Source organism: Euleptes europaea, chromosome 21, assembly GCF_029931775.1.
Source record: "Euleptes europaea isolate rEulEur1 chromosome 21, rEulEur1.hap1, whole genome shotgun sequence".
Lineage (NCBI taxonomy): Eukaryota > Metazoa > Chordata > Lepidosauria > Squamata > Sphaerodactylidae > Euleptes > Euleptes europaea.
The window spans coordinates 6,490,486-6,515,139 of record NC_079332.1 but is presented as its reverse complement, the minus strand read 5'-3'; the positions used below and the strand labels follow the sequence as shown (position 1 = coordinate 6,515,139).

Genomic DNA, 24,654 nt, shown 5'->3' with positions numbered 1-24,654 from the left:
TAAGCACTTGTAATCCCAAAGAACCCAACTAAAGTTTTCTAAAACAAACCAAGCAAGAATTTTTAAAAAGCCTCTGCACAAATGCCATCTATATTCATGCAAAAACCATTAACAAAATATTACAAGTATTCCCAGTAAAAAAATTATATGAACTTTCAAAATGTATATATCACAAGAGCCTTTGATTAAATTTCAACAGTAAAAATTAAATGTACACAATTTGCAGGTTTACAGTCTGGTGAATGTTTGTCCCATGTTTCTTTCCATCAAAATGCATGCAGTTATTTCACATTCATATTTAATATCCACACAATTCTGGTAAGCCGTACAAATGTAATTAGAAAGGAAGACAGATTTAAGAGGCTTACAGCCAGAGAATAGAGTACATGGTTTTAATTTTAGGGGATATAGAACCCCAGAAGGAAAAAAAATGTAGGTTCCTAGATCTCTGAAATACTATTAAGATGCTGAACAATGGATCTTATGCAGTGCCAGTAAACTTAAACCAATTGCATAGCACAGAACAATCCACCTCCAAGAACAACAAACCTATTCTCTAAGTTTAACATAAGAGAAAACATACCATCATAAAGAGGCTTTTCCAATAATTTTATGGTCCACTGTGCGCATGTGAAATTAAAGACCAAAATGAATGAAATCTAAATCAACTATAAAGTACTGGATCAAAAAAAGTGTACACATGGCTATTTTTAAAGGGGGATTACATGTATTCCCTACCTCTCTTCCTATTTAACATTGAGCTTTCTCCTCTGCTTGATATTACTGCATGGACTTCCAATCCCCATAACTGCCAACACTATGGAGAAAATTAAAGATGAAAAGGAAATCCCAGGATTCACGGTCTTGAAACTCAGTTCAAACCTTAACAAAATATCTATCTGTCAACTATATTTTCCCCCGCCCTACTTTACGGAGTTCAGGGCAGCACACATGTTTCTCCCTTCACCATTTTATCCTTACAATTACCTTGCATGGTAGGTTAGGCTGAAAGTGAGTCACTGGCCTACATCTGTTCAATGAGGTTCATGGCAAGATGGAGAGATGAACACAGGTCTCCCAGATGTTGGTCCAGCCCTTCAGCCAGCACACCACAGCAGTTCAAACTGGGCAATGAGCCAGCGTGGTGTAGGGTTTAAGAGGGGTGGTTTGGAGCGGTGGACTCTGATCTGGAGAACAGGGTTGGATTCCCCACTCCTCCACATGAGCGGCGGAGGCTAATCTGGTGAACTGGATTTGTTTCCTCACTCCTACACACGAAGCCATCTGGGTGACCTTGGGCTAGTCACAGCTCTGTTAGAGCTCTCTCAGCCCCACATACCTCACAGGGTATCTGTTGTGGGGAGGGGAAGGGGAGGTGATTGTAAGCCGGTTTGAGTCTCCCTTAAGTGGTAGAGAAAGTTGGACTTGGCATATAAAAACCAACTCTTCTTCTTCTACTGTTGGGAAGCTATTATTCTAACTTCACACCAACTCGAGATTTGTAAACAGAAACAGTGAAAGACGTTTTAGAATTAATAACTTCATTTGTTTAAAGGCCAACGCAGATATTTCTGTATAACCGTCTTACAGCAAGCCAATGCAGTGCAGCGACTCAGATATCTCCAACTCAATTCACATGTAACAAAGGATGGCTTTGGCGTCCACTCCCTGGGTAATAATCAGATGCAAGCTGTGTGGATCGTTTCCCAGAAATGGGGAGCCCAATTTGGACTGAGACCATGTCCCATGTGAAGAAGGGCTTTCTGCCTCCCCCTTGTGCCATTTTGCTGACCTGAAATAGTCTGAGGGTACGCCCATGAGGGAAAGCCACATGTGCCCTGGGATATACATGAGTTTTCCCTACAGGCCAAATTGCACCCTCCTCCCACACCGTTTCAGTTACTTGTTACATATGAAGCATCTGAAAGCATGAAAGAACAATATTACAAATATCCCACAACTCATAGGTCATTTATTGATAAAAAAAAGAATTTTAGAGAATACTGCATTTCATGGGAAGAGGAAGAAGACAATTATCTCAATTTAATGCATATAAATTAAAATGTTTTATAGCATTTTGCCAAACATTTAAGAAGTCATGCCGTTTATTTAATTCTTCAGTGGGATATGGGAACCATTCCTTTAAGTACATGTTAGAAATTCATTATGCTTTGATGGGACAGCAATTATCTCCAGCATAAAATCGAATCCGTTAAGAAACTGCAAAGTAAATATTCAATTCCCTTATAACACACTGGACTGAATCCCAAGATTCCAACAAACCTCTTTCTTGCCTTCTCCATATCCCCATGTTACTATAATCTAAATATTTCTGATTTATACTCACAATATGCAAAATGAAGAGAAACTGTACTTATTCTTGCAACACCTGTAACATAATCTTAATCAAAAGAAACAGCAGATTAGATGCAACAAAAGTCCTCACAGTTCTGTGAATCTGCTTGCTAAGTGTCTACATAAGTGTCCCATTACGTCAGGGGTGGGGAACATCAGGTCCGGGAGCCATACAAGACCCGCAAAATCATTTGGTCTGGCCCTTCATGGGTTCTGGTAGATCTCTAGCTCAGGAGGATGCTGCCCTGCCTGAATCTCTTGGGCCCAGCTGGGGACAGCAGAGCTCAAAAGTGAGTCGCTCTATGTAGCAGACACTCAGAGCCGTCTCCGGTCATGCCTCTTGGCTAAATGTTTGACCAAATATAGCCATCTAATTTTTAAGTTGATAATTTTGTATGGCCAGCGAATGATGTTATAAATATCCAAATGGCCCTTGGCCAAAAAAAGGTTCCCCACCCCTGCATTACGTCCTTCTAATCAGCCCAATCTATGCAGGGTCAGCCCTGGTTAGTGTTTGGATGGGAGACGATCAAGGAAACCTCTATGCAGAGGAAGGCAATGGCAAACTACCTCTAAACATCTCTTGCCTTGAAAACCCTACGGGGTCACTGTAAATCGGCTGTGACTTGATGGCACTTTACAGACACAATCTACTGATCATCTAACTTGGGGTTCCTCTGTTATGCAGACTAGGCTGTTGAAATATTTACCAAGACATACAAATATACAGACACACAGATACAACTTGATACGAATGCACTATATCGTAAGAAGAAAGCTCATCCAAGTTAGAACATGCCAAGGGTGCTAGTAGAACAAATAATAAATTGGGTACAACAGCCTCAGAAGGCCTAGAGATATGGGTGTTGTACCACATTACTTCAGGCAATGCAAAAATTGCCAAGAATCACCAGCTAACATGACATAGGGAAATGTGTTTTAACCCCTGTAATGAGCATTGGACCAGTCCATCCTCAACCAATGCATCAGCCTCATTAGCGGACCTTTCTCATGTGTTATATCACTGATCCTCAACATGGTGCCAACTGATGTGGTTTGCTGTGTTTGCTGGTGCTCAACTGATTCTTTCCCTTGAAAACCTCTTCCTCAAAGAGCCAAACCTTGGCTTTCCTCCAATTCACTGGGAGCGTCGATTCAGAAATACCCCCTCCAACAAAGGAGGATGTTTGTCTTGGGCCTGACCAACGTTTCGTAACTGCCCACCACTATGGCGGCCATTTTGTGATTGGTCTCACCTGCCATGACGTCCATTTTGTGGTGACTCCTGCGCTGTGTATGTGTGTGTGTGTGTGTGTAAAGTGCCGTCAAGTTGCACCCGACTCATGGCGAACCCTTATGGGGTTTTCAAGGCAAGAGACTAACAGAGGTGGTTTGCCAGTGCCTTCCTCTGTATAGCAACCCTGGACTTCCTTGGTAGTCTCCCATCCAAAGACTAACCAGGGCTGACCCTGCTTAGCTTCTGAGATCTGATGAGATCAGACTAGCCTGGGCCATCCAGGTCAGGGCGGTGACTCCTGCTACCCTCTCTCAAAATTCAAAAAGTGCATACAGCCTCAACAAGACTGGGGACCCTTGCGTTATATGAACCACCAAAGAAGGGCAAAGAAGGAAATACCTTTCTTTGTGCCTGGAGACAACTATTAAGACATTAGCTTTTACAATAAAACCTCTGTAGATTACTAGCCACATTTATCCAACTAAGCTCCTTTGTTCTATGATATGCCCACTGCTCCTTTGTTCTTCGATATGCCCACTGCTAAAGGCTGGGCTGCAGTCATTTCAGTAACTGAAATGGCACATTGTAGACACTTTAACTGCTAGTTACTTTTCTGTGCCAGAAGAAAATTCTACACACAAATGTAAAAGGTGAAGTACAACATTAGCAGTGAACAAAGACAACTGAACAAAAAACGAAGAAGCTGACCTATCACAAAAATACTAATTTCACAGAGACATCAAAAAGATCAGGAAATGAAAACTGAGTTAAGCAAGTTAATTGAAAATATTAACAAAAGACACTGATATTCACCCAACTGAGTTCTGCACAGCAATAGATACCTGCTCTTTCCTCCAGTCACACAGATGAATTAATGTAGTGCAGGCCTGACTACCTGTTGTGGAACTCCCTGCCCCAGTTGTGGAACTCCCTGCCCCAGGATGGGGTGATGGCTGCCAACCTAGAAGGCTTTAAGAGGGGAGGAGACATGTTCATGGAGGAGACAGCTATCCATGGCTACTAGTCAAAATGGACACTAGTCACAATGCATCTCTGTTCTCTCCAGTATCAGAGGAGCATGCCCATTATATTAGCCGCTGGGGAACACAGGCAGGATAATGCTGCTGCAGTCGTCTTGCTTGTGGGCTTCCTAGAGGCACCTGGTTGGCCACTGTGTGAACAGACTGCTGGACCTGATGGGCCTTTGTCTGATTCAGCAGGCTTTTCTTATGTTCTATATATCTTGGATTCCAGAGAAGGCTGCAAAAATGTTGCAGTAAACAAGCAGCTATATTTGATTGCAGTAGCACCGTAGAGACCAACAAGGTTTTCAGGGAATAAGCTTTTGAGAGTCAAAGCTCCCTTCAACAGAAAGTTTATACAACGAAAATCTTGTTGGTCTCTAAGATGCCACTGGACTCGAATCCATCTGTTATACTGTAGAACAACATGGACACCCTCTGAAAGTAAACAAGCTGAAAATCTAAAGGGTTTGGAACTTTTTGTTTTGGACAAAATTATGCGTGGGGTGAAGAAAGTGGATAGAGATGAGTTTTTCCTTGTTCTCCCATAATACTAGAACTTGAGGGCATTCAATTAAGTTGATGGGCAATACATTCAGAACAGATAAAAGCAACTGCTTCATTACTCAATGAAAAATTAAATAGTTCAGTTCATTGCCAGCAGATATAGTGACGGCCACTAGAATAGCTAAGGTGATTGGACAGGGCCATGGAGAAGAGATCCATCAATAGCTACTAGCCAAGATGACTTAAGGGAACCTTCATGTCCAGAAGCCATAAGCCTCTGAATATCAATGTTAGGAGGCAAAACCAGGAGAAGGTCTTCGCATCTTTGCCCTGTTTGTTGGCCCGGGTTGGCCAATCTGTAAAACAGGATGCTGGAATAGATGGCCCGCTGGTCTGATCCAACAGGCTACCTTTTACATTCTTATGTTTAATTGATTCTCTCTATCAACAGTTTTTCTCAGACTAGCTCCATAAAGTTTCGTTCTCATAAGAGAGGCTTTGTGTAAGTTATCACCTTTATAGGTTCTTCAGGAGAGCCTCTTTCTCTCTTTCTAAGGAAGAGCAATCTCAAACATGTCTAGTTTCTTTTTATACAATAGGAAATCAAAGTCATGTCAGCAACTCTCAAAATCATTTCAGTGTACAAGTATAAAAAAAAAAGATAAAGTATATCAAGTATAGCCCGCAGCTTAAATATAACATTCTTCTCCTTTTGCCTCTATACCATGTCATGCAGCCCATACCAATATATGCTGTCTAGTATTAGGAGTGTAGTTTGTGGTTGGCATTGTAGTATTTGCTGAACAAGACAAACCAATTCAGCTTCATTTGCAAAGCAACACAAAAGCTCCTGTCACTGTTGACACAATGAGCAGTTGTTTTGACCTTAAACGATTCTGAATTTCAGTCCTGGACGGAAGTGTGACCACGCAGAGGCACACTCAAACCCACCGCACAGCAGACAAAACAACCGCCCGCTTGACAAATGCACTGGTCTACAAATTTTACTCTGCTCTGAAACAAAAGGGTGGGAGGCAGAGAACCCTTTAAGGTTCAAATCCCCAAACGAAAAGTGTGTCAAGTTTCGCTGTGGGGTTTTAACAGCATTAAGCCATAGCGGATCAGTTTCCTTAAATCAATTATGATCAATACAAGCCAGCTGGCTGGGCTGTCACGCTGGATAGAGCTGTCTGCAGGATAAGGTCACTGCATCTGTCAGTAGGAGATGACTGCAGAGGCATCACATTGGAAAACTCCCTAACCTCGGAGCCCATCTATTTGATAACACTCCATCAGGGATTAAGATGTGCAGCGAAGGGATTAGATGGGGTCACCATGTTTGACAGTATTTGTCAAATGTTGTTTTTCTTGTGTGTGTGTGTGTGTGTGCGCATGTGCGTGTTTGATGTTGTTTTGTTTTAACTTTCATGAGAGAGATAAGGGACACCAAAGCAAGGCTATTTTCCCTGATAGATTGTGCATGTTTCTGAGGTTCTTCATTACACTGCTTACATTTTTATCCCTTAAAAGAAAATCACACACAGTGTTTTGATGTACTTTCCCACCGAACTGCATAATCTTAAAATACACCATACCGCGTACAAGTTATGTGGGAAACCAGTGCTATAATTAAATGTCATTTCTGGGCGGAGACAAATATTACAGACCCAGGCTCTGCCATATCCGATATTGTATTGCAATTTACAAAAATCATCTTACTCCTGCTGTTTGAGAAACTCACTTTAGAACAGCGAGTGACTTTTAGGCGTTTCTTTCATCATAAAGGCAGATATGATTTCTATAGTTATAAAATGAGAGCTATTATGGATGGCGATGGATCGTACATCACTGGGAGGAAAAATAAAGAGCTGGCAGGTTGAACGTGCCTTTAAAGCTACTTACAACAATACAAGAAACACGCACACCTTCCTGAAAGATTTTGCACACATCTAGTTTTCCGCCAGTGCCTTTAAAGTATCAATACTGGTTATGGATATTTGCCTAAAATCTTTAAGAATTCCCCCCATTATTTTCCCATTATTACTTCTTTTCCCGTCTCCATCAAGTCAGTCTGCCCAAAGAGAATGACATGTCAAACAGAATGACGTGTCACTTTCCCCCCTCAAACAATAGTTTAGAATTAGTAGTACAGCAATGTTTAATAAGTGGCAATAAATATTTTATTCCAGAAACACTTACCAAATAGTCAAACATCATTTGACTGGAACACTTCACATAATTTACATAAAATGGATTACTCAATGAAACTAACTTTTCCATTAGTGTTAAGTGTTTTACATGGAACAGGGGAAAAATTACATTAGGGTTACAAATAGATATATTTTAGAAAAGCTTCAAACAAGCACAAGGAGGAAATTATAGAGCTTTCATTGTCTTCTGGCATTTTGTATACCAAAATATAATAAAGGGGGCATGCTTCTCATAACTAATTCAAAGGGAAAATTTATTGAACCACATTTTAATCTGACAAAAATGAGTTCTCAGTATAATTTTATGACCATTCCTAGCAAGTCAGCAACAGCAAAGCCCTTATAATTGTGAGAAGGGAAAATAAAACATATCTTGAGGGGCACAGCAAGAAGAGGGGTCGGATCGTTCATTAAAAAGCAACATGGCTAAGAAAAAAATCTACTGAAACATACTGGCCCCAATCCAGAAAAAGTTAGTTTGTTCTCCGGGGATCTTTGTTGTCTGGAGATCAGTTGCAATTCTGGGAGGTCTCCAGGCCCCACCTGGAGGTTGGCAACCCCAATCTATGGGTGTGCGCTCAAGTGGCTGTTTTCAACTGTGTAGCCTGAAACAGCTCTTGCTGTCTCTCTCCCTCAAAAACCTAAAATACACAACCACTGTTTGCTTGACTCAGACAAGCAATAAACATGGTCCAGTGGAAAAGAACCCAATTGTTCCACCTCTCATTGTGAGTGTAAGGACTGGTAGGAGACAGATTATATGGAATACTAGTACCAGCAGTCAGAACCCCTGGTATCAGGTTGCTTATGGAGAAAATAAGGAGGCTTGTAGTTGGAAGAATGTCCTAGGCTCTAAGACGGAAGTGATTAAATGAGCAAAAAAAAATGTGATCCATCGTTTGGTGTATCAGACTACTTTCAAGGTTCACAGAGCTAGATCAAACAGGTAAGATTTTAGAAACACCAGAAAGATTAAAAACAAAATGCCAGTATAATTATATAAAATGTGTATCAAATAAAGACTATTAGCCAATATGTTCCATAGAACTTAGAATTAACTTAATTAATTATGATTGGAATCTGATTTTGATCATACTAATAACCTCTCTCGGTGAGCCATAAACATTCTGCATTACTTTCATAAAACCAGTGCCTTATGCTTAGCTGTATTTTTTTTTTTATTTCAGCCAGAGACAAAATGAATCATATCCTTTTAGAAACATCAAAAATGCAAATACCATCAAATTTCCCCCAACAAGATTAAGCCACTTGGAACGTGCAGGAACAGCTTTTGATGTTAGCCGACTTTGTTTAAAGTTCTATTTAATGTTCCCGCGATCAGTTTCAAAGAGAACTTTAAATAGCTACTTTATAATTTGCTAAGCTTATAGAGAATAGCTGTTGAATTAACTGAAACACATTCTGATTAAATCACTCTACATTTAAGTTAAGTAACAAGTTCTTAACATTCTATAAAGAGACAATTTCTTGTAATTTTTCTTGCATATGCCCTGGAGTGGCTTTGCTCTTGATGATTTGAGATCCTTCTCTTAAATCATTTTGGGGTAATAAACATAGGCAGACAGGCAAACCATAACCATTATATGAGGCTTTGATAATTTAAAGGTGGCAATCTGATATACTTTGACTGAGATCCAAAGAGCTACTTTCAACACACATAGTGGTTTGTACATGCCCAAGGAGATGCTTCTCTCTTCAACAGAATCACCCATACAATTCCAAAAACTGCTTTTGAAAATCTTCTCAATTTGAAGAGATTTTTTGTCTTCACGGAAGGGAGTTGCAGCCAAGAAATAAAAATCCAGAACTTCAGCAACTGTTTCGGGTTTCTTTAGTTCCTACTCTACGTTTAAGCTTTTTGTTTAAAACAAGCTTCAACACTTCTATTTTGCAAATATCTAAATAATGGTGAGAAGGATAAATTTAACTGGACTTGCCTTTAACTACTCACCTGGGAAAGTTACAATTCAAACAGATTGCCCGGATCACTGTGCAAGAAGCCTTGGGTTGGATCCACTAAAGTGTGTCTGTGGACAGATCTCCTGAACAGCATGACTTCCTTACTCTCTCTACTCCTGCTGCAGCCCCAAAACCCACCTGAATTCCTGTTCCTTGCCCTATAACTCTCAAGAGCAGCATTTCAGGAGACATTTTGGATTGGCCTGATCCAACTGGGCTCATCTTACGTTCCTAGGGAATCCATGCTTCCTCCTCAATCAGGACAGCTTGTTTCTACGCATTATTCTGATCCATCATTTCCAGTTCAATCATTCTCTCTCAAGGGTTCATGATAGGCATCGATTTATCGGCTTGCACCCAAAGGCTATGGATTGCATCCAAAGTACAAGGGCTGGTCTATGTCTTGTGCTAGAACGTTGTGTGAGAAAAATGAACCTAAACCCAAACTGCCTGCATCAGCAAGAAGTATATTAAATTCTAGGAATCGACAGCAGCATTCTATGAACTCCCGCGGAATGTTTGTGGAACAGAAATAGTAGCTTTTTCTCTTTTGCTCAAGGCTCTCGGATGAAAAAGACCGGCTAGTCCCAAACTGGGGGGAGGGAGAGGTACCAATGTAAAAAGCCAGTAATTCCGTTATGGCTTTTTTTTGCCTCGTTATGAAAACTGAAGAGATTGTATGCTGACTTCTATTCCTCCTTATCCATCAACAGAATTACTTCAATCAAGGACCTCGGTGTTTTCTAATTAAACCAGAGGGATTTTACAGGTGTCATCTGCCCTGACTTTATTAATGTCATACTGACTTCAGGGTAGCTAAATTTAGGAGGAAGGGGTGGGATGGAAATATAATTCAGGGAAGGATACAAAGTTAATTGAGATGTAGTAAAGCGTGGATCCACACCGGTTATCCTAAAGCCTAGAAAGGGGCTTTAAACTCCTATTTGGATAGCTAATACCCACTTCAAATAAACTTTAAAACTGTGGCAAACCACCTTTGGACGTCTTTTGCCTTGAAAACCCTACAGGGTCGCCATAAGTCAGCTGTGACTTGACGGCACCTTACACACATACACGCACACATTCATAAGATTAGCTAGATTAATGCAAGGACATAGAAGGTACACAGAGACACCTAAGTAGCAAGTCTCAATTCAAAGGTATCAAAGGGAATTTCCCCTTTTATTAAGTGCCTTTTAAAAATAGGAGACAATGGCAGATGTCATGTAATCATGTCCGAAAACACTAACTGTATGCTTGCTTTACTTCAGTTGTGCAGCTCAACATTGGGCTAGGAGGATGTATCCAGGCAGAAATTCAACTGGTACAGCTTTCCCAAGAAGCAAATACTATACTTCTGTAATTCAGCTATTTTCAACAGATCGGATTAAAGTTTGGGAATGTTGCATCACTCATCAAGTATATTTTCTGTGCCAGATTTCCAATGGATGGGATAAATTTCCTGGTTTTTATGAAGAACAGAATTTTCAAGCATTATAATTATTGAATACTGGTGGACTTTTTCCCTGTGTGCTTAATTTATGCAGCAGCACCCACAGCTCTATAATTTATCAGCATTTCACCCTACAAACATTACAAAGATGTTGCATTAAACAATTACTGAACTCATATTCAGAAGGCTGTGGGATGGCAGGACACTCTTTAATGCTGCAGTCCTATACATACTCACCTGGGAGTAAGCTCCACTGACCACAATGGGACTGACTTCTGAGTAGACACACACAGGATTGAGCTGCTCCAGTGTTAGCACCATCCAAGTTGAAAGCCTATGGCTTTGCAAGTAAAAACAAATAGTATTGGATCTGAAGAAACTGTAAACAGACCCCAATCGTTTAATGGGGCTTACCTGCCCCTCCCCTATTCCAGCCCTTTATCCCTCCTCAAGTGCAAGAGCTTTCTGCTAACCTAAGGGGCTCTTTGAAACTAACTACCTACATTTTAAATACCCATGCTGAATATCAATTAGGCTTCTTTTAAAAAAAAATTAAGTGTAAATGGAAAACTGCCGCTGAACTTGGCACATGAATTAGGAACATGGCTGAAACTGCAAAGACCATGTGAAACTATTTATTCAAAAAAGTGCCCAAGAGCAAGATTCTAGCTATGCAAGGCGTTTTCTCTGTAGCTGGCAAACAGCACATCCCCCTCCCCCAGTTACGTTTTCCAGTTCCCCTGCAGTAATAAAATGCCTTCATTTCTCTATTCTACATTAAGTTATCCTCGGTATTGTTTGATGAGTGATTATAAGCCTACAGTTACTGAGAACTAGGCCAAAATTATGTACATTTCGGTTTAATTAGATGCAGTGAGAACAGAAGGTTGTTGCCACTGCCTCATCCTCGGCTTTATCCATCACTCTCCTGCTTTGTGAGAAAAATAATGCTTTCAAAATATAAGTATAGGTAAAAAAAAAAAAGGCTATTCTTCTGTGCAGAAGCACAGGTAAAATCTATACTGCTCTGCACAAATCTCCCAAAATGCAAGTAAGAATGTGTGTCATTAGACTTCGTTGAATATACAAGGGAGAGGGAACCAAGCTCATTCCTGACTGGAAATCGTTTACCGGAGACTGGGCCACTCTGCAGTTAAGAACGTGTTTTAGGTTCTTTGGCCTGCAGTAAGGTCTAAAACCCTTGCAAAATTTCAGGGAGACTGCATCTTCTAGATCTGGGACACAAAAGAGTTGATTATCAAGCGGTGCAAGTAATCGTGCTGCTGACCCTTCAGGATTTTGTTTTAAATAAATTCTTGAGATCTATTCAAATTAAGCCTGTCTTTCTGGATTCTTCACTTGAATTCCATTGCTGCTTGAGACTACATTTATCAGTAACTAAATTTGCTTCTGAAGACAGGCAGAACTGCCTTCAATGTCTATCACATGGTTTGTTACCCATGAAACATTATTTTTTAAAATATATTTAAAAGTTCTAATTAGGTTTAGAGGAGATTTATGATAGTTTGTAACCGTGTGCTTTAAAGCTTTAAAAAAAAAACACCAAGCAGCAGATAGAAAGTTTCGCATAGAGATAACTGAGCTCTCTGGGATTAAAGTAAATTACTGTAAAATTGGTGTCAGTGTCCTGGAGCAAAACAGTTAACGCTGAATTGTGTTCTACCAAAAGCTCATCTTTTATGGCAAGGAAAACACAGGAAGATCAAGGGCAGTGTCTAAAAGTTCAACAACCACCTTGTTAGGAGATGATAAGGCTATGTGGTTACAACTGAGAATGTTCCATCTTAGATTATTAGAAAAGGGTACCTTGCTTTTACCCTCCAGGCAAAACAGAACACTCTTCTAGGAGTGCCATACAGTGAAAAATTACCCCCCCCCTTTCCTTTTACATTTCCATTAATTATAAGGTCTGTTTACCTAAAACATCCCTAGAAAAATAATTTATCATTCATTTTATATAACCAAGATAATAATAAAAAAGAAGTTATAGAATGGAGTCACTATGGACAAACGTACACCCCCATCACCATCCAAAAAAGGGAACATTTCTCTTAACTGGGGAGGGGCTGTGGCTCAGTGGTGGAGTGTCTGCTTGGCATGCAGAAGGTCCCAGGTTCAATCCCCTGCATCTCCAGGGACTCGGCAAGTAGGTGATGTGAAAGACCTCAGCCTGAGACCCTGGAGTGCCGCTGCCAGTCTGAGTAGGCAATACTGACTTTGATGGACCAAGGGTCTGATTCAGTATAAGGCAGCTTCATGTGTGTCTTAGGCCAATTTCAGGACTGCTGTTGCCATATAGAAACCACACCAAAGAACTTACTCATTAAGCCATTCTACTTGGATGGTGATATCGCCTTAAATTATTTCTCTGCTGATGTACATGGATCGGCACGTAGGCTTTGTCAGCATGCTAGAGTAGCCACTATCTGGACCCCAGACAGGGAAGACCAACAATCCTTCTAAACTAAGGATGCGATTTTTGTGCCTTGACTAAATTTATCTAACTAAATTTTCCATTGAATAACATCTTCGTATATAATTTAACTATATTACCCAGTCTAATTAATCAACAATGGCAGAAATAGTTGCCAAGCTGAGTATTTGTGTCACTTAGAAACTCAGAAACTTAATATTGCATACTTTCACATTCAAGCATCACTGGCAATTGTGTGTGTGTGTGTGTGTGTGTTATGTGCCGTCAAGTAACTTCTGACTCATGGTGACTCTATGAATCAATGTCCTCCAAAACATCCAATCGTTAACAGCCTTGCTCAAGTCTTGTAGACTTAGGGCCGTGGCTTCCTTTATAGAGTCAATCCATCTCATGTTAGGCCTTCCTCTTTTCCTCCTGGTCATTTAGAGTGTGCTTTGTGTGTGTACAATTCAATGCACGAAGGGTTTATAAACGTTCACATAGAGACAAGATTGGGAACAGAGACTCTATGAAATGTGCCTCCCTTGATGCATTCAGAGTAACATTGACAGGGCTAGAACTGACACCGAATCCAGTCAAACATCTCTCAAAATGTAGCAAGAACCACCACCCTCCTTCCTCTCACCGATGCAAGTGAACCACTGCCATGGCAACTGTCAGCTGAGGGAACGCTTCCAAGCCGAGGCTTATTCTGAGGATGAGGAAGGGAGAAATGGAGGGCTGGACATTGTACAACCGCATGAGAGGGAAGGGCTTTCATAAGCCACAGGCTGGGATTCCTGTTCCCATTCCCAATCAATTTAGCACTGAGAATGCAGTGTATCGTCTTGGCAGAAGGCTGGTGAGGACCTCAGATACAGGGGCTTGGGTTGAGCTGTGAATCCTGAATATTGCTGGGATGGTGGTCGCCATCTTGTTTATTGAAACAATTCGATTTCAACAGGCTGCTGAATCTACCATTGCACAGAACCAGTAAAACCATTGGTAAGTTTAACATCACAAAAGGTTTGCTGCTCAAGACGCTTTGGCTGTATTTTACTAATGTCACGACAAAGATTCCAAGTACAAGATAAATCTGAGCAATTAAGTTTTTGTTTGGATTACTAGACCAAGTCATAATTGATTGCTCATATCTCTAACTACATTAATGACTCCCTAATTAGCAAAACTTATCAGTATCTGTGGCTGGAGGGTTAATGCCTAGTGATAAAAATACAGGTGTGAAATAACTCAATTTACAGTATCAGAAGATGTTAATGATCTCACACAAAGAAGCAAGGTCCCATGAAAAATACTCAAAATTTCTATTACTACCTACTGACAATCACAGTTTTACATCATGCAGAAATTACTATACTTATCTTCTCATTAGCAACTAATCTCGCTCATTCTTCTTGCCAAGCCAATTATAAGAAATTTTCTAGGCTGAAATGAATTAATAGGACACTTGGACCTCACTCATTTTTCTCACGATTGAATAATTGATAACTACTTGTACATAAAACCAAAATAGTGGTGATAACGAACCAATAGAACCAAGGACAATAAAAGCCATAATGAACTAGAGCGAATATAAACCTCTAATATTCTATTAAAATCAATCATTTTTCCTAGTTTACAATCATATTATACTTTCTGGGCTCTCAGAAATGAACCATTCACTAACAGAACCAGTAAATGCCAGAGATTCAGACCTGGTCATACTGCCCATTGCAAGTCCCATGAAATGAGATTTAATCCAGTGAGCATTTTGAGAGAGCAGGGACCCAGTATCTATTGTGTAACCTAATCAAATCTGAATACATCATCACCCCTACTTTAAAATGCAATAATTGCTCTATATGGCAGGATGGCTTTTTCTTGCAGTGGGAGCTCACCAGGTTTTTGCAGTTCTTGGTCACTGTCTCCAGGCTTTGAACTCATCCTCCACAACCAACCCAAGAAAAACCGAAAACTTCGGCTAGCTGGCTGATAAAGAAGCCAGGTAACTCAACATTCTGTCTTTCCCACTGCATTTTTATTCCATGCTTCCTCCAAGGAATGCAGGGTGACACACATAATTCTCCCCTCTTTTATCCTTTAAAAAAATCCTTGTAGGCTGGGAGAGATGGCCACCCAGAGAATTTCACAGCAAAGGGAGAATTTCTCTCTGCAATTCTTAACCACTATGCAACACACTAGTACCAGGTTATACCCATACATTTACAGACCAACAGTACTATCCTAATATGTTGTATACCCTTCTAAGACCATTGACTTCAATAGTCTTAGGAAAGGTGTGACTAAGGTTACCAATCTTAAAGTGAGTGCTGGAGTTCCTCCAGGAATTACAACTGATTTCCAGACTACATATATCAGTTCCCTTGGAGGAAATGGCAACTTTGGTGGGTGGACTGTATGTAGGGTTGCCAACTCCACCTTGGGAAATTCCTGGAGATTTAGGACCTGGGGCAGGTGAAATTTGAAGAGGGGGGGAGCTCACTGTGGATGTGATAGCATAAAGTCTACCCTCTGAAGCTACCATTTCCTCCAGACAAACTGATTTCTGTATTCTGTACATCAGTTGTAATTCCTGGAGAACCCCAAGCCCCACGTAGAGGATAGAAACCCTACCTCTATGACATCACACCCCCAATGACCTCCCTCCCTTCCCTAAACTTCACTCCCCGAGGCACTGCCTCCAAATCTCAGGAATTTCCACAGCTAGAGCTCCCTTATGAAGCTCTACACAGATACTTCCATAGGGACTGGAAACAGATTGAATGGAGATAAGGTGGAATTGATTGTGAGGACTCGACCCCAGTATTCTTCCAAAATTGCAAATCATCCTCATATCTAGATGTTACTGTTGAATGCATCTATCCAAGAAGGCTGATAAATGGTCTGTCAAATTTGATATAGCTTTAATAGCATCACAAAAGATTAAAACAGGAGAAATTACAGCTATATATGGGGTTATCAAACCAAAACATTTTACCCTATACATGTGGACGGGTGTCTGAAAAGAGCAATTCACTCATGCTATGGCTGCATGTTTGTACAATCTCTCTCTTTCACCTCATGAATAATAACTGTGAACTAACTTCACCATTATTAGAGCTTTGCATATTGGTCCTTGGAACAAAGGACCAGAAGTTAATCAAACCCACATCTATTAAAAAAGACTCTTCTCTCAAAACAACCTTTTCACTTACATTATTTCTTTGTAGTAGAAAGAGATCCCACCTGGCTTGAAACCTTAGGAAGAACTTCTGATTTCATCAGAATATAACTGCCTGCTAGCTTTCTTTTTAATCTTCTTTTAGTTCAAGTTTCTGAAGATCAAAGAGGACTCATTCAGACAGATGCATTTTCATGCCAGTGGCTAGGAGCAGAAACAGCCTTCAAGGAAACTGCTCAGTGAATCCATAAGTAATCAGACAGCAGAATAAAGAATACAAAAAGGTCAATGGACAAGAAGAAAATTTTTGGCTTTCACTATAAACTCTAATTGAAACTGATTTGATATAACCAGTAACTGTTACACTAAAGAAAAAGTTCACTTAAATGAAAAACTTCAAGAAAGGGTTGAAGGTACACAGAAGTTGGGTGAAGTGCGTGCATATATATACACACACACATACACACACACACATATAATCTGGACATGTGTTGTTTCTTATGTATACTGCCGATACATACAATTCTGAGTTCCAGAAAAAAGGAACAAAATAACACCATTGTGATTTGCACTACATAATCAAATTTGTGTTTTAAGATTTTACTAAAAACCCTTTGATAATTCTCAGGATAGTTTATCAGAAGAATATCCATATTTCACTGTACAGTACAGTGTGCTAGATTCCTAGGCTATACAGCAATCTATATACCACCCTACCAGCTGAAAGGAAAAGGAAAAGTTAAAAGATAGGAACAAAGATGCCTTTATTGCTTTTAATTAATCCTTTCTTGATAACCTAACAAGGTTTGAACACAGAGAAAATTTAAGTTTCTGAAGGGTGAGGAAAGATTATTATGTCTGCCAAATGCTTTGCTCAGGCATCTCTTAGTCAATTCACCTTCAAAAATTCACAAATTAACCTGAGAACAAACTTCACTTTTTATATAAGATGAAGAGAAAGGATTTAACATTTCCTGATTTTTTTGCTGTTGTTTGCATATGTTTTATATGCTGCTAATTACATCAACAACAGAAAAACTGTGGGAAATAGTTTCTTGAAAGCATGATTCCATGACAGACTTGCTGAGAAACATGATACATTACACAAATGCACATACGCTCTTTGAAAACACCAAAATGTGATTTAAAACAGTTTTCCTTCTTTACTTAATTAAAATGTTGGACGGTCAAATAGATTCAGAGCACGATTTAACAATTTCATCCTAGTCTTTTAATCAAGCCCTGATCAGATAGCTTATTATAATTATATCAGAGATTACACCATTAATTTGTTATACCTATTTTTCTGGAAACAGCTACTCCAATCTTGCAAATTCATTGATCTATAGATATGGATTGGAATGTGTGCGCCAAAAGAGAAATGAGGCTGTGGGGTAGGACATCGAACTAACAAAGCCATTCATAGTAAGAGTTAATTTAAAATCTGATGAAGTCTTCAATCAAGCAATTCTCATTTCCCCCAAAAAATTCAGCTGTAATGTCATTTCCTCATACTAACCTGTCAGTCAGAAAGGCTGAGGAATGATAAAACTGACTTTCCCACTTGCTTATATATATATATCTTGCTTGATTAAACCTCTTTCTGGAAGACATCCATCTTTTGTTCAATCTCCAGTGAGCATTTGTGTATTGATTATACACTGGATGAGAGAGCAAAACAAAAGCTATTGGAGAGTCACAAAAAATTAATGTAAAAGAATAAATGATAAATGGCTTAATGGTGGAAGCATTTTCTTAAACAAGTACCATGACTACTATGTATCTGCTCACCGATAAATACTCTTTTCGAGTAAGAGGCATTATCGTCCATCACCACAGTGACCAGCGTCACCTACCCTGAAGCACTCATTAAGAATTCTACCCTGGCACAGAAGGAGTTTGAAACAATGCACCCAAAACAGAACTGCAAGGACACGGCTGCCATTCTGTCAGTAGCCAATCCATCGCTAGGAAATTAGAAGATGCACCTAAGGCCACTTGAGATATTTTAGGCACCAAAAAAAAAAAAAAACCTGTGCTCTGAAAACCATACTGTATCCTCTTTAATGCATGATACTCTTCAATTTCTGGCTACATCTGAATCCACATGGGTGGTGCTGTATTGATCATTCTCCCGACAGATAAGTCTGCATAACCAAAAAGAACCTAAGCATTTCTTTTCTTCCATTTAACTGTTAACTATGTGTGAGTGCCAGTTCTTCCCACTGAGAAAAAGCAAGATCTTGCAAAACCTATGCTGTGCGGGACCATTAAGGTCCAAGCCAATAGACAGATAACGACGGAAGCAAGCAGAGGATATTGCTGAAAGCACCTTGTCACAACATTTTGCACGAGACGTCGAAGCTGCTTAGAACTACCACCTGGCTGGGAATGTTCTTCTTAAACAACAAAACACACTTTCTTGAAGCAAAGAACCTCTGAAAAGGGCCTGCTGCCGTTTCAGCCTGCAAATCTCCTGCAGGAATTGCAAAGCCTTTAAACATCGCCTACAAATTATATTCGCGACGGTGAAGGACGGCCTTATCTATAAACTAAAACAAGATCACCTTGGCACCTGTTGGATGCAAGAAATAAAAAAAACTTCTTGGTTTGTCTAAGGACACCCTACTAAATATGGAGAAAAGGAAATCTATATTAACTATTAAGAGATGCATTACAGAATTAGACTACCATAGTTTCACAACGCGTGCCCGGAGAGTATGTTCAATTCAATTCTTTGGCATTCCTCCCCCTTTGCTAACTCTACTGTACTTTTATAACCTGACAATCCCTTCCTTCCAAAGAGCCTTTATGCTCGCCCGTTTAAATGCTGCACCCTCAGCAGTATTAAATGGAAGATATAGAAATCTACCGTATTCTGACAGACTTTGCTCATGCAATTCAAAGAATATTGACACATTAACTCATAAGATGATGGAATCTTTAAACACCACCGAGATAAATGGATTACCCCCATTGCATTCAGAGGGGGATTAACATTTCCCAAACTCTGTAAGTGAATTGTTTACTAACAATAGCTATGAGGTGGGGCCCTAAAGAACTTGGGAGATGAGGCTGAATGGGAGGGGTTTCCCTCCTGCCAGAGGGTATGGGGACACCGAGCACGTGTATAGTTCCATCTAGTTGCAGCTGACAACCCAGTCGGGTTTTTGTAGGAATGTAAGACCAACAGTGGTGTTATAGTGGAGCAGCATATGCAGAATAACTGAGGGAACTCTTCTGCATGATCAAATTTTGGCCACCACAGTTTTGTAAAGACCAAAAGCAACCCAGTAGGGTTTTTCAAGGCAAGAGACTAACAGAGGTGTTTTGCCATTGCCTGAAGCACTAAGAATTTGGCTTTACAATTCCTCATAGAAACCCCACAGTAACCTCACCTGGCCCCACCATGTCGAAAGGGTTCCACCACAGGTATGGTCCAATAACTGCTGCTGTCACATTCAGCCCTCTAGAACAATTCTGCTGTCCTAGCTCCTTCACAGGTGCCCTTCCCAATCTCTTTCTGATTTCCTTCTGATTTTAGTCTGTTAGTCCTGTGCAAAAATAAATAAATAAATAATCTACAGACAGAGTGTGCCGCATGTCTGGCCAAGTGTATGCCTCATCATACACACATCCCCCCTCCTGCTGGAACACCCACGTCTTCGCAGGTAGACAATGCATTTTTTCCCATCGCAAAACTGTTGCCTCTCTCTCTCTCTAGACTAACAGCATACTGATGTCTTTTGTGTGTGTCCAAGACTAAAACCCAACGGTGATCTATACTGAACAAATCACTCATACCTATTTTGCATTGCAACACAGACCAGACAGGTGAAAATCCATGGCATCTGCCTTAAATCAGCACTGTGCTGGAGTTGTATTGAACAGCAACAAAAGATGCCTTCTCACTGAAGCAATGCTAAAAAAAAAGAAAGAAAAGGAAAGACAGACACCAGACAGCTGAACTGTCAAACCACTGTGCCCAGGGCTGACCTGTGAGACAGCTGATGAGTGCAAAATTCTTTTAAAAGGAATTACAGTCATTTTGGTGTCTGCTTCAGGAACCACACTGCTAATAACATTCATCTCTTAACAAATTAAAGGCCAGTCAAGAGTCAATGAACTCGGCACATGGTTTGTAATTTGTGGGTCTTTACATATTTATCGATTATTTCAGACGAATGTAGGGCACACTCGTGTGCTTCACAAAACTATCCAACATCAGCCTGTTGTGTTCAGTCCCCAAGAGTCTGGTCAGCGAAATCTTTCCACCCAGTCTTGTCAAAATACAAGTAAGGGTGATAGGATTATAACCAGCAGGGTCAGTTTAATCAAACTACTTAAAAATCTGAATCGTTGATTGCATCTCATTTACCAAGAACTGACGAGATCCAGACCAACTAGTGATCATAACAAAGTTTTAGAAGAGTGAATCTGTTAGACATATTTGTCCAAATAGGTATGTAAGACCAACAGTGGTGTTATAGTGGAGCAGCATATGCAGAATAACTGAGGAAACTCTTCTGCATGATCAAATTTTGGGCACCACAGTTTTGTAAAGTCAGGAAGTACCAGTTCATATGACAAAATTTAATCTGTTCCAATCCAGTTAGCCTCTCTAGGAAGACAGATGGTTGAGGGTTTCAAACGCTGTCAAGAAGTTCATGAAAAATAACAGGGATACACATCCCCTCCCTGTCAGTCTCCCAGCAAAAATATTCAGAGTGTCAAAGGGTCTGTTCCAGACTGAAATGGGTCTAGATAAGAGTACATGGCCTTTTTTTGGGTGGGAGCATCCTAAGAGAGCCAGTGTAGTGTAGTGGTTAAGAGCAGTGGTTTGGAGCAGTGGAGTCTGATCTGGAGAACCAGATTTGATTCCCCACTCCTCCACATGAGCAGCGGACACTAATCTGGTGGAACCGGGTTGGTTTCCCCACTCCTATACATGAAGCCAACTGGGTGACCTTGGGCTAGTCACAGCTCTCTTAGAGCTCTCTCTGTTGTGGGGAGGGGAAGGGAAAGTGAATGTAAGCCGGTTTGATTCTTCCTTAAGTGGTAGAGAAAGTCGGCATATAAAAAACTCTACTTCTTCTTCTTCAACCCATAATTAGCTATTTTACTATACTGTGAAAACTGCCCCGCTATTGGGAGCATGTGACCCCAGTACTACCACAATTACACTGGTTACCAATCTGCTCCTGAGCCCAATTCAAGGTGTTGGTTTTGACCTTTGAAGTCCTACATGACTTGGGACTATGGTATCTGAAGAACTGTCTTCTCCCATATGTTCCTGTCTGGGAATTAAACTCACATGGAGAGGCCCTCCTGACTGTCCCATGAATCAAAGATGCTCTTTTGTTGGGTACATGAGGCAGGGCTTATTCAGTGGCAGCCCCGCAATTATGGAATAACCTCCCCAGGGAAGCACACCCAACAATCTTCAGGAGGCAGTTGAAAACAGTTTTATTTAGGACTGGATTTGACTGATTTCATTTTATTTATTGGCAGTCCTAACTGGCTCCTTCACTTTCAATCTTTAGGAGACAGTTGAAGGTAGTTTCATTTAGGACTACATTTTATTACTAGCAGTCCCAAGCTGTGATTTTAAATTTTGGATTTTATGTATTTTATGTATTCTATTTTATGCATTTTACCTGTATTGTAAACCGCCTTAAACTACATAACGAAGCCAGCTAATAAATGTTTTAAATAAATTTTAAAAACCAAGAAACAAAACGCTGCCAGTCTGAAGTCTTACCATACAAGCAACTTTCTGAGGATGGGCTATTTCACTATATCAAACCACAGGAAATTCAAATCAGATCTTACTGTACTTTAGAAATATTCACTATTTTATTTTGAAACAATCATATATGGTGGCTCAGACTGCGGGAACCCAAATCAACAAGTTCATAACCATATTGACTGAGATTGCACCTACCCACTTTGTGTCACATCACCTGTAAAATGTGAGCCCTGCAAATGACTGTCCTCATTTTAGGTAATTGATCTCTTTTGCTACCTGCTGCTTGATGACAGTCTTATTCACCGGAGAAAAGAATATACCTAATGACAGAACAGCACAAATGCAGTAATTGGACAATCAAGTATTTTATCTCTGAGATTAATACAGAAGTGTTCACATAAAAACCCCTCCATTCAGTAAAAGCTAGAAAAACACTCCACTTACTGTTCTGCCATCTCTCTCCAGCTCAGAAGTGGGCCACTCACCTTTCACCATACCAAATAACAAGTAAATAGAAAAGGCATCAAGTGTTGTTGGTGTATTAGTCATCTTTCCCTTTTCTGCTCCTAAAAACGAAGTTTCAAGATCCTGAGGTGATTTACTGGAGAAGAGCAGAACTACGCCATTATTTTCAAGCCCCATGACCAACTTGTGTGGCATTTTCAGAACAACAGTGATTTGGTAAAAGAAAAAAATGCTTCCACATGCTGCAAAACTAGTTGAAGACTCAAAACTCAGGATGAATTAAAGCAGTTTGACAAAGATGACTTTGTCCCATCTGTCTAAGCTGCAAAACCATCTCCAGGGTCAAATACAGCTCAGCGATTCAAAGCCCATCCTTTTAACAATGCTAGTTTTTGGAACACAATGGATTGCTTCACAAGCAACCCTTCTGGCTATGCTTTAGGAATATGTGTTCCCCTGACTTCCCAGTTCTCAGCAATCCAGTTTACTGACCTGCATGTAACAGGTCATGTATGTTTTGTACTGCCACTCCCACTCAGAGCTGGAAAGCCATTTAATACCATGGTTCCCATCTCTGGCTTCAAGGACAAGCTCTAACCTTGCCAGTTTTGATACAACGGCAAACTACAGCTTGTCACGGACTAGGAAGTCAGGGAGTTATAGTTACAAATAGTTACAAGAGCAGTTTTCACATTTAATAATTCATGATATGTGGGTAGGGTTGCCAGCCAAAGGCTAACAACCAAGTAGCTTCTGGAGGTGGGGCTGAGCATCACACGTCATTGGGGTGCTCCAGCAATCACCACCACCACCAAACTCTACAGTTTTACAATAGAGTTCTGGGGGATTGCCAGAGTGTCCCCAGCAACCGTAATGTCACCTCCGGTTATGTGACTGGAAGTGATGCCACTAGCCCAATTTATCCCACTGCTGCACTAGGCAGCAGCAGGAAACCAAGAGGTCTTCTACTATAGTGGCAGACCTGATACTTCAACTTGTGGGGGCATGCGTCTTTTTAAAAAATTACACGCAGCAATCAAAACTAATATCAACTTTGAATACTCTGGCAGTCACTGCATGGTGTGGCTTATAACTGAATCCAATATTGTTCCATTGGCCATATCACACAGCCTTGCCAAAATGCACAGCAAACAGTATATTCCCAACTGTGGGACATAAAAATGTATTTGCATTCTTTCCAAATGAACATAACTGTGAGATGCAATTTCATTACTCATCTCCAATACATGCTCTTAGAACACTGATACCAAGCCTTAAAATCTGATATCCATTTAACCTCATGTTTCCTTGAATTCACTTTTAATAGATTATTTATTGGGACTTAGGCTGACTCTTGGTTAAGTTAGAGCTGCCTTTTCCCCAGCCAAACATAACCCAAATAAAACAGCAGAACGATTCTTTTTCATGAAAAGCCCCTTTCCTACAAAGAGGCTGTCCTGTTAAATGAAGTCCTGAATAAATCTGTGCCCTACATCAGAATTTCCTATTTAAATGGTAATTTTAAAGAAATAGCCACAACATTTTAGCATCAGGTCTCTTGGGCCATCAGGGAACTTTTATGTAAGCTTTTTCTTTGGGGGGGGGGGGTAACCTTCTGTGTCACTGAAGGTCTAGAAAGGGAACTTCTAAAACAAGTAATTGGGCATAGAATCAGGCCGATGTCTAAATTCTCCTTGTCTTCCATAGATTCGCACTTCTCTATTCCTGTCAGGGAATCTGACTTAACCACCTAGAACAGATTTTAACAATTCAGTATCTCCTGAAAATAATATTTCTGCACTGAGAATATTTGAAACATTTAACTGAGAATTATTTGCTCACTGCACCAGTTAGTTTTACATTTAAAAAGTCTTTTTTATATGCCTACTCACGTCTGGTCTCATAGAATCCCATTGACTTCTTGCCTTTCTTCACAGCAGTCTAGAAGCTAATTCATAAATGTGGCTGCACATTTTCACAATGGATACAGAATAGCTGCATATTGGTTGTGGGTGAAATAGAAAGGCACGGCACTATACAACACAGGGAAGACTGTATAAA

General features: G+C 40.2%; 1 protein-coding gene across 1 annotated transcript in view; it reads right to left on the bottom strand.

Moving 5' to 3' along the window:
* SDK1 (sidekick cell adhesion molecule 1) overlaps window positions 1-24,654 on the bottom strand; it is a 474,538-nt gene that overhangs the window by 393,437 nt on the left and 56,447 nt on the right. The gene's annotated exons all lie outside the window — the stretch shown is intronic.